Below are 10,562 nucleotides of genomic sequence, written 5' to 3' on the forward strand. Positions count from 1 at the left end.
GTGCGGGTGTCCAAGGCTGTGGGTTTTTTTTTCATTATTTTAGAGAAGGCTTTAAGGGTAAATAGGGTAATGTTGACCTCCAAAAATGCTTAAAAAGAGTTTGGAAAAAGTTATATATATATATATATATATATATATACATGGAAAAGTCTTTCGAGATCCTATGGGCGATAAGTAACAGTATTTTAGCCTCCTTATAATCACCGTCTTTTGAAATTAATGAAAGAAATCGTAGGGCTCTTATTCACTTTAAATGAATAGGAGCCCTGTGCCATTGGTTATTAAATGAATTAAAGTCCCCGTGCCATTGGTTGAAACCTCAATAAATTTCAACCAAATCCCTTCCTCCTGCCTCTGCGAAGCAGAGATCTTCACTGAGAAGCTCGTTCTCTCTCGCTCGCCATTGTCTCTTCGGGGGGACTACAAATGCTCTGCGCCCTCTCTCTCTAAATTTTTGCCGCTCTCTTTCCTCATTTGCTCTAGGAATTTCAGCCATACCCCCTCCTCCTGTGTGCTCTGCGAACCAGAGAGCTTCACTGGGAAGCTCCCTCTCTCTTGCTCGCCATCGTTTCTCCGAGGGATTACAAATGCTCTACATCCTCTCTCTCTAAATTTCAGCCACACTACCTCCTCATTCGCTCTAGTAAGCTTGTTTTGGATGTTGGCATCTCAAGGAGGCAGCATGCGGAGAAAAACCCAACTCAAGACGAATCAGGATTAGGGCACTGAAATCGGTGAGTAACAAACAATTTCTTCGATTTATAGTCTGTAAATCACTAGAAAAATCCTAATTTTGATTTGGAAATTGAGTTTTCTGAGTAAAACCATAAAATTCATGCTGAAATTTCAGTTCATTTTTCCCTCCTTGCTTTTTTGGTCTTTTTTGACTGATCATTTTGCAATACTCTGCACCATCTATTATTTTTCTTGTAGTAGTAAGGTTAGCTCCTCTTCTGCTCAATATTTGTTCCATCATGTTCGCTGAGAGTTGTTTTGATTATGAGCAGTATGGTGCTTTAATTGGCTTTTGATTTCCTTAAAATTCCATTGGGGGCTGTGTATGGTGCTTTAATTGGCTTTTGATTTCCTTAAAATTCCATTGGGGGCTGTGTGGTTGTTTCAACATGTATTTCCCTTGAAGTAACCTGGTATATTGTCAAATGAGCAGGCTATTATGAGAGGACTCCTTATAATAGCAATGACATTCGGTCTATATATCATGTGCGTCAGTATGATGTTTATAAGCTCATGCAAATTTAGGAGACAATTGATATATTTATTTTACATGATTGGCCTCTTGGCATCACTAACCACGGGAACTGTAAGGAGCTTATTCGACGGAAATGTTTTTTTTGAGAGAGAGGTAATTTGTACTTACACCTGAGGTATATTTAGTGCGCTGCACATGATTATAAAAACAAATTAACAATTTACATTATAGCTATTCATAGGAGAGTATTTGCTTATGTTGTATTACCTCATAATTCAGCAGATTGTATTGTTTACTTTCTAAAGACCCAAGAGCAACAGTGGCTGAAAATATGAAATAAAGTCTACCAATTAATATGCGAGTCTATAAAGGAACATAGGCTTGGTACTAAGATTAGAACATAGATGCCTACATCAGATGTTAAGATGGTAATTGAATCTTTTATTTTCTATACGTAGACCAATGACGGGTATTGGTCCTTGTGCATGAGTTAATTACATACAAAGATCGATTAACTCATTCCTTGAATAAATAAAGTTTCGCAATCCAATTTCCTGAAGTGACTATGGCATCAGAGCCAATAGACAAACCCAAAACCTCACCCTAACACTAACATAGGTGCGGTCCAACATTAGTGCTTCTTCAACAAACTTCTACAAATAGAGAAGTTTGGGGGGCAAAGTCAGTTGAAGCAGTCAAACGTGTGCCGAAGGTTCACACAACCTGTATGGACCATCTTGCTCAAGAAACTTGAAACACCTGATCCTTTTATCATTGAGCAGTTTCAGATTGACTTGACAGTTGGATCCTACATTATTGAAAACATTAATGTCTGCACATATTTTGTGTGCTTTTCATATGGATGAGAATCCATGCATATGCCTAAACCTAATGGGATCCTATTTGATTACCACAGAGAACAGAAACTTGAAGTTTGAACGCAATTGCACTTGCAATGTAAGAGAGTCAAATAAACCAAGGTCATTGAAGGACAACCCATCTAAAAATCAAAATTTTCTATTGATTTGTGCAAGTCACTATAGTTGAGATATAAATTTCATGTGGGTTGAAGCTAATATTACAGATACACATGGATTTCACTCTTTTAGTTACAGACAACATAATTCTTCCACAGATTTTCCATGAAACAGATAAGCGAATATATTTGATTTGTCCAAGCCCAAAGTAAAGTTGGTTCTCTAGGTACACGGTTTTTCTTTGAGTGGGTTTGGCGTTGGAGAATTGATAAGACTGTTATTTCAAATCTTTGAGCGGGATAAACATAATTATTTTGCAATGCACTTTTCATCTTCAAGAGCACTTGTTTGAATATTTCAAATCTTATAACTGATTTTTTTGGCGATTTTACAAAATATGGATCTCAATTGGTCACTTATTGAAGTTCTTATACCGCCTAACGATAACTAGAATGCACGAGCATTTGTCATGTGAAATTTTCTGATGGGTAGATGGTTCCATTTGTCGAATGAATTCGAATGCTGTAGATTTTACAATAGAACACTACATATTGCTCTAGTATGCACTTCATTTGAACCTCATATGCAATCATCAACAACTTGTATGTCCAGAACAGATGCCCTTGAGATGTAGGAATATATTTGAGAATCGTACTCTTAGGATGATTATCCAAGGTTCTATCAAATATGCATGGTAAAAATGTGAAAACTCAATTAATGAGCATCTTTTGACGCAAGGAACTCAATTGCATTGCATGAGAAATGTGTCTAATTAATCCTTTCCCAACTTGAATGACACATGTTGGAATGTTCGTGATATAATAGCCAATCTCTCAAGATGTAGGGGCTTTTAATTCTCGACTCTATGGAAAAATAGTAAAAAATAAGATTTTTACATCTAAAATTCAGCAATTCTTGGAGGATCTCAAAGCCAGTTTTCTGAGGTCTAGAAGAGGCAAAATTTCTTAGAAATCTGCTTAGTAGACATGAAACTAAGATTGAAAAATTTATTGCCAAAGGACCTTGGCAGTATCAATACAAAATGTATCGAACAGTGGGGTTCTTGGGCAAACAGTATATGCCTTGAATGTAATAGTATGTTCTTTCTTGGGATCATCTTCCTCTTATGATTTCTTCCCTTATTTATTTATTTTCACTCTTAACCTTCAATCCTCCAGCAGTTAAGGCATATTGAACCATTGAGGAAGATCTGGTGGCATAAATGTTCATGTTTAGCTTGTGTTCTAACTATTTCATGAAAGCAATTTCTCTAATGTAGCTCACTCATTTGTATGGTAGATTATTGTGACTATGAACTTTTGATAATGAACTATCAAGGCAAGTATTTCCTGAAAGCTCGACAACAGTATTTCCACCTATTATTACATTCGAAGTTTTCAATACTTCATGTGGAATCTGACATAATCTATTTTATTATATTTTTTCTTTTTACAATACAATGTACTATGTTTTCAACTCTTTTGGTATGGATATCTAATATGTTTATTTTCTTTCTTATCAAAATATGGCGAAATTCTTTCTTCTGTACTAGTGCTGATGGATTTTCTGATGAAATACCATCTAACTCTTCATCCTTTCCATTCTCTTAGCTAACACAATGTGAGAATTATTGCAACTTGGGGAATCCCTACATAATAATATCAATATCTCCCTTGCAATCAAGTCGCTAGGAAGCAAGATTTCTTAGATTTTGTTTTGTAGATTTAGACATGTTCTCTGTTAATAATTTCATATCCGGGAGAAAAATTTGGAAAGTAAGCCTGCAGCAAAGTTGCTCGAGATACTGAAACCGGCATATTGGTTCTCTGGTCATTTGCATTGCAAATTTCCAGCTATTGTCCAACATGGGGAGGATGGTCCCATCACAAAATTCCTTGTGTTGGATAAGCGTCTCCCAAGATGTAAATTTTTGCAAGTTGCCTTAAAGTACTATGACGCCTTTAAGTAGTCAAGGAGTATGAAAAATATTCTTTGGAAACTATAAGCCACATTTTGATCTTCTATCTATTGTCGACAAATACATGAAGAAGGTGCTTGGTCACATGGAAAAGTTTATCACGCATTCAATCTTATTCTCAGAGATCAATACGACTTTTGAATACATGCTCAAAAGGACGGCCTTTTCTACATCATTCAAATGGAAAAGTGAAACTTCAAGAAGCAAAAAGAAATAAATTACTTGTTGGTGGTTGAGTCGGTTCATTTGGGTTAACCTTTTTTAAGCTTCATTTGTATATGGTTGTTTCCTATTTCATGAGGTATTTAACCTCCTTGTATCTTTCCAGTTGTTTGTAAATGATTGTAATTGGCCATTGTTTAATTAATGGTAATATTTTATGAATCAAATTCTCTGGTTTATGGTATTATTCAGCTTTTTTTTTTTTTAGACACACAAAATAATAGAGAGAGAGAGAGAGAGAGAGGGAGAGAGAAAGAGAGATCTGGTTATCAGCTACAATGAAACAACATAAGCTCATTTATTTGGTTGAGATGAGAGAGAGAGAGAGAGCAGATTATCCATAAAAGGTGAGAATGTATCAAACGCTCAATATATAAAAATAAGTAAAGTGAGAGCTGTGGGTATATAAATGCATTTCACTATCTAAGTAAGCCCACATTGCACTCGTTTATGATATACATGGACAAGAAAGAAATGTTACACACATGTTACCAAAAAGTCACCAAATGGGTTCTTTATGTCTCATAAAGAGGTCCTTTACATGCCCCTATAAAGAGGTCCTTTACATGCCCGCAAAATTACATGAATATTGACTATTCATATAATCCCCAAAGTCAATTATAAAAAGGGGCATTTACATGTCTCCAAAATTTAAAAAATTAGTCAAGTCCCTTACATGCCTTATAAATAGGTCTTTTACAAGCCCACAAAATTAATTGAATATTCACATAACTCCCAAAGTCAACTACAAAAATGGGTTTTTACATGCCTTTAAATATATGTGCAAATGAACCCTTGCAAGTTGCCATATCCTCGATGCGAATGCAGTCTCGTAATTTGTCATGTCCTCCGTTAAATTGCAGCCCTGTTGTTTATCATGGCCTCAACTCGGTTTGAGGTCCTCAGTAGCTCTATTGTAAAGCAGAAGATAAATGAAAACCAAAGTTAAATAGAAACAATTATGCTTATTATGTTTAATACATAAAGCAAAGAAGCACTTACACTGGATAGTTACGTCTGTTATGTCTACTCTTATTGCAAACTTTACACTTCCTTCCAATGGGTGGCTTTTCCTCCGACTGTTTCTTTTATGTATAAGCTTTTGGCCCTTCCTCCCATGAAGGTTTTATCCTTTTAGTCCTTGGTCTTCCAACTGCTCGTGCACATGGTGGATCAAGTACAAGGGGGAAGCATCAACTGATCTAATACTGCCACATACTTCATCTTCGGCGGCCCTACAATGAATGGAGGTTGATGGTGCATGAGTATTCGACAAAGACTCTCTTGTTGCATTGACCTCCTCAGCTAACTTGGAGAAGCCCAACTTCACTTTTTCAAATAGATCATCATTTTCTAATACTGGCTCCACAATTGTTCTCATAAGGTCATAAAGCTCATGACGTCGAATGAAACTCTGAAATTTAGATATAGTCGAACTACCACACCACATTTGTCTTTGACACCCTTCTTCGCATCCATTATCCATTGGCTCAACATGTAATTTGATAGGATCTTCAATACATTCTTCATGTTGAACACTTTGAGCATATGTGAATAAGGGATTTCAACACACTCACCATCCGAGGGATTGGCACACCGCAAATGTCTTCCACCTTATATTTGGAAAATTCATCATTGCCTTCTATTAGTTTGCTAAGGCAATTTGAGGACCTTACCACCTCTTCTTGGAACTTTCTAAATACTTTATGAGTGTATGTCTTTGCTGTATGCTCCTCGATAAGGAAAGTTGTCTTTAGAACAGATGTGGACGTAAAATCTTTACTGTCTTTCTCTTTTTCTTTGATGAACTTCTTATTTTGCAACTTTTCAATAGCATTCATGAATTTTTGCAAACCTGTACCAGAAGTGACATACATATTTAAATAGCTATTGAACCTTTCACTTCGTTGTGTGGTTTTCAAGCTGGCTGTGAACCTATCGGCTATGTATGCATCAACCCATTGAGTGCGATAACCATATAACCACTTGAGCCAACTTTCCTCTTGAATATTATATTTCTGAATCATAGCCAACCAATCAGCCTCAAACTGCTCAACTGTGTAGGCTGTAATACACTTCTTGAATACCTCTAAGAATAATGGGTGTGCACGCTCAGCATGACTTAGATGTGTTTTAAACTTTCCCATGATATGTTACTTGTAATAGTGATGATTAGTATTTGGGAAAACTATCTTAACTGCAGCTGTTATAGCTAAAGCCTGATCAGTGATATTGTACCTGGTTGGCGGCCTTCTATTGTGTCTAGCCAGTTCTCAAATAACCAAATAAAGGTTTATGTAGTCTCATTGAAGATGAGAGCACATCCGAGAAAAATTGTGTTAGCGTAATGATTAACTCCAAGGATTGGGCCAAAGGGCATAATGTATTCATTTATTTGGTATGTGGTGTCAAATGTTACCACGCCATTAAAAAATTGGTATAACAACATATACTTTGAATCAACCCATAAAACACTAAACAACCTCTCCATCTCATCAAGTCGAACTCTATAAAAGAAGTTAGGGTCTAATTCTTTCTTTGTATGCAACCAATTCATAACAACATTACCTTTTTTTCCTTTCAATTGTTTTCTCTTTCTAATTATGTGAATCTCAAGGTCTTTCTCAATGAAAGGAACATTTTCTGCCCCACCGGCCTCTACAATAAGGTAATCCATTGTAACCTTAGATTTAGCCATAGACGATTCCAATGTGTCAATCACCTTTTTCAATGTGTTTGGTATCTTTCCATGAGAGCAAATGAATCTAGTCTTATTGGGCATTGTGAGAATATGATTATGTTCTTTTATAAACTTCGCAATAACCCATCTCTGATTCTCATTTTTCTTAATGTAGATCTTTGCCTGACATCCACATTTTGCGTGGGGCCGAGCATTTTCACTCCCATCATACATCTCACTACGAAAGCCTTGCCTATAACATTCTATAATCTGACCAATTTTTTCCACCATGTTTCCATATGGTCCTTCCCTTTCTAATACCAAACCCTACATATTTTGCGTACTTATTATAATAATCACAAGCTTCATCTTCATCATTGAATGTCATTCCCATTGTCGGTTCGATACTTACACCTCTTGCTAGGGCTGCTTTTGCATCTATAATTATAGGATCTCCTTCTCCATCTATTGCAACTATATCCTCATCAAATGGAAAATCATGGCGAGCTTCATCTACCATAGCATAAAGACCACACTTGTGCCCATTTTTTGAACTAGTAATGTCGATAGGAGTGGAAGGAGATGCTGATGAGGCATCCATGACACATGTATAGTGTACCTGTTTGGGTTAATGGTCAACAATAAGAAGCAAGTGGGAGAACATATAAATATGACATAAGAATCATACTTCAAAAAACAAAACAAAAAAATCCTTCATGGATTCTATAAATTAAAAATATCAAATACAAATACTCCAAAAAGTAAAAAGAATAAACGAGAACCATCGTTCATTCTCAAAATCCTGAAAATTTGGGTCAACCATATGTATGAGAAGTGACTATAAACTTCAAAAGATGACATAGTACAACCACTAACTTTTTCATATCATATCCACACTCAAGGTTCACAGTTCCATTTAAATGGAACATACAAAACAAAGAGAACTAGCTACAAACATTGCAAGCAAAAATGATTCTCAACATCTTGATGCAACTAACAAATAGCAGTAAGTTAATACTTTCAAAATTCAAAAAATATAGAATTTCAAATATTTGGGGGAAAATAAATAATAGAAAATAAGTAATCTTTTTTTTAAGTTATTATCATAGTTGTCCATTTTGTTATTTGATTTTGTCATAATTTTTTATATACAAATTTATTCATTGATTTACAAAAAAAAACATATATGAACTCAAATTTCAGCAGGGTTTTTTTTTGTTTTACTCAGAAAATAAAATTTGCGAAACGGTGAATTATAGACTATAAATCAAACATTAATAACATCGAAATTCAAATATTCGAGGGAAAATAAGTAATAGAAAATAAGTGATATGGGAATATTTTTTTTTGTTATTATAATCTTTGTCCATTTTGGTACGTGATTTTGTCATAGTTTTTTATTTACAAATTTAGTTATTGATTTACAAATACAAAAAATAAAAAACCATATATGTTAAGTGAAAAATGGACTGCAATTTTAGCATGAAACTTTATGGCTTTACTCAAAAAACTATATTTCCAAATGAAAGTTAGGATTTTTCTGGTGATTTACATGCTATAAATTGAAGAAATTGTTCGTGCGTGAGGGATTTTAAACCATTTTTCTATGGTCGTTAACTCTAATGTTTACACAAAATGCATGCACACAATACATGCATATAATCCCATTTCTGCCTGATAAATGTTTTTGAAAATGTAGATTACTTGAGGCCCAACATACAGATTCAGTGCCAGTGTCAGTGTGCTTGGATGCAGTGCCCCATCTTTTTGAGGCCCGCACTGCAATCAAACAGTTGTTATGCTTTCCTGTGCTAAATCCAAAAAAAAAAAACGTATATATGAACTCAAATTTCAGCAGGAGGGAAAATGAACTAAAATTTCAACATGAATTTTATGGTTTCACTCAAAAAACTAATTTCCAAATCAATGCCCTAATCCTGAGTCGTCTTGAGTTGGGTTTTTTTCAGCATGCTGCCTCCTTGAGATGCTAGCAGCCACAACAAGCTTACTAGAGCGAATGAGGAGGTAGAGCGGCTGAATTTAGAGAGAGGATTCAGAGCATTTGTAATCGCTTGGAGAAACGATGACGAGCAAGAGAGAGGGAGCTTCTTAGTGAAGCTCTTTGATTCGCAGAGCATGTAGGAAGATGGGGTATGGCTGAAATTCCTATAGCGAATGAGGAAAGAGAGCGACTGAAATTTAGCGAGAGAGGGTGTAGAGCATTTGTAGTCCCCTGGAGAGACAATGGCGAGCGAGAGAGAGGGAGCTTCTCAGTGAAGTGCTCTGCTTTCGCAGAGCAGGCAGGAGGAAGGGGTATGGTTGAAATTTATTGGGGTTTGAAGCTTTTCAGCCGATGGCGCGAGGGATTTTTAAAGCGAATAGGAGCCCTACGATTTCATTTAATTTGAAAGGAAGGTGGATATAAGGAGGCAAAAATACTGTTACTTATCGCCTATAAGCGCTCGGAAGACTTTTCCTAGATATATATATAAATCTAAATCGATTAAAAGATCTATTTTTGAGAACTGAAATTTTTTTTTGTGGTTAAAAAGCATCTTAATAATTTTTTTTCTTCATTTCAATTATTTTTAGGGTGCTAATGGAGGTATTAGAAGACTTTTGAGGTGAGTTGTAGCTTGATTAAAGTCACAAATATCGAAGAGCAGAGATATGGCAAAAAATGTTTGTTTATAGTATGTATTTCAGTTTTTATTTGGATTTGAGATATCTTCTAAAGGGTCTTCTAGGAGTGAGGATCCATAAGGAAAGAAATTGCACTAAGACAAAAGAGCAAAGTAGATCTAGGCAATATATTTTGTTTGAAAATTTTCTTTTAAGTTCCTAATAATTAATGTTGTATTTTAAATCTATTAAAATTCTTTATAATAATTTTAAATTAATTATAACTATTGCATACAAATTGCAGCCCGATGGTGCATGTGAGTAGTGCTCTAAACCTCCATAAGATGTTTTGAACTTGACAACTAGTTTTTTTGGTTTTGAGCAGAATTGAAATTCGTTTGAAACGGTATTTTATATTATTTTCTCGCTACCAAGTTCATTTTTCTCACACACCCATGGGTCCTAGGCAGCGTTCGCCCGGTTCGACTCGAAAATCGTGAAATGGGACCGGTTCGCCTAAAAAATCGGAAATCGTCCGGTTCTAGAGAGAACCAGACGATTCTGTACAGTGAATCGCCGATTCACTGTACGGAATCGGCGAGTCCGAACAGTGAATCGGCGAGTCCGTACGGTTTTTTTTTTTTTTTTTTTTGGTGTAACCCATGATAGATTTTTTTGTAATACTTGATCGATTTTTTTGTAATCCATGATCGAATTGTTTTTGTTTTTTTGTAATCCATGATTGAATTTTTTGGTTTTTTGTAACCCATAATAGAATTTTTTGTAATCCATGATCGAAATGTTTGTTTTCTTTTCTTGTAATCCATGATCAATTTTTTTGTTTTTTTTTTTTTTTTTGTAACCCATGATAGA

At 35.3% G+C, this 10,562-nt stretch overlaps 1 long non-coding RNA gene across 1 annotated transcript; it reads left to right on the top strand.

The window, feature by feature from the left end:
• The first annotated feature begins 350 nt into the window (after nt 1-350).
• LOC110006493 (uncharacterized) lies at nt 351-4,554 on the top strand. The gene is made up of 2 exons (XR_002279507.2): nt 351-734; nt 4,288-4,554. It is a non-coding gene; the product is annotated as an uncharacterized LOC110006493 (long non-coding RNA).
• Nucleotides 4,555-10,562: the final 6,008 nt, after the last annotated feature.

Source organism: Amborella trichopoda, chromosome 4, assembly GCF_054954075.1.
Source record: "Amborella trichopoda isolate Santa Cruz 75 chromosome 4, AtrichopodaSantaCruz75HAP2 v2.0, whole genome shotgun sequence".
In the NCBI taxonomy this organism is placed as follows: domain Eukaryota; kingdom Viridiplantae; phylum Streptophyta; class Magnoliopsida; order Amborellales; family Amborellaceae; genus Amborella; species Amborella trichopoda.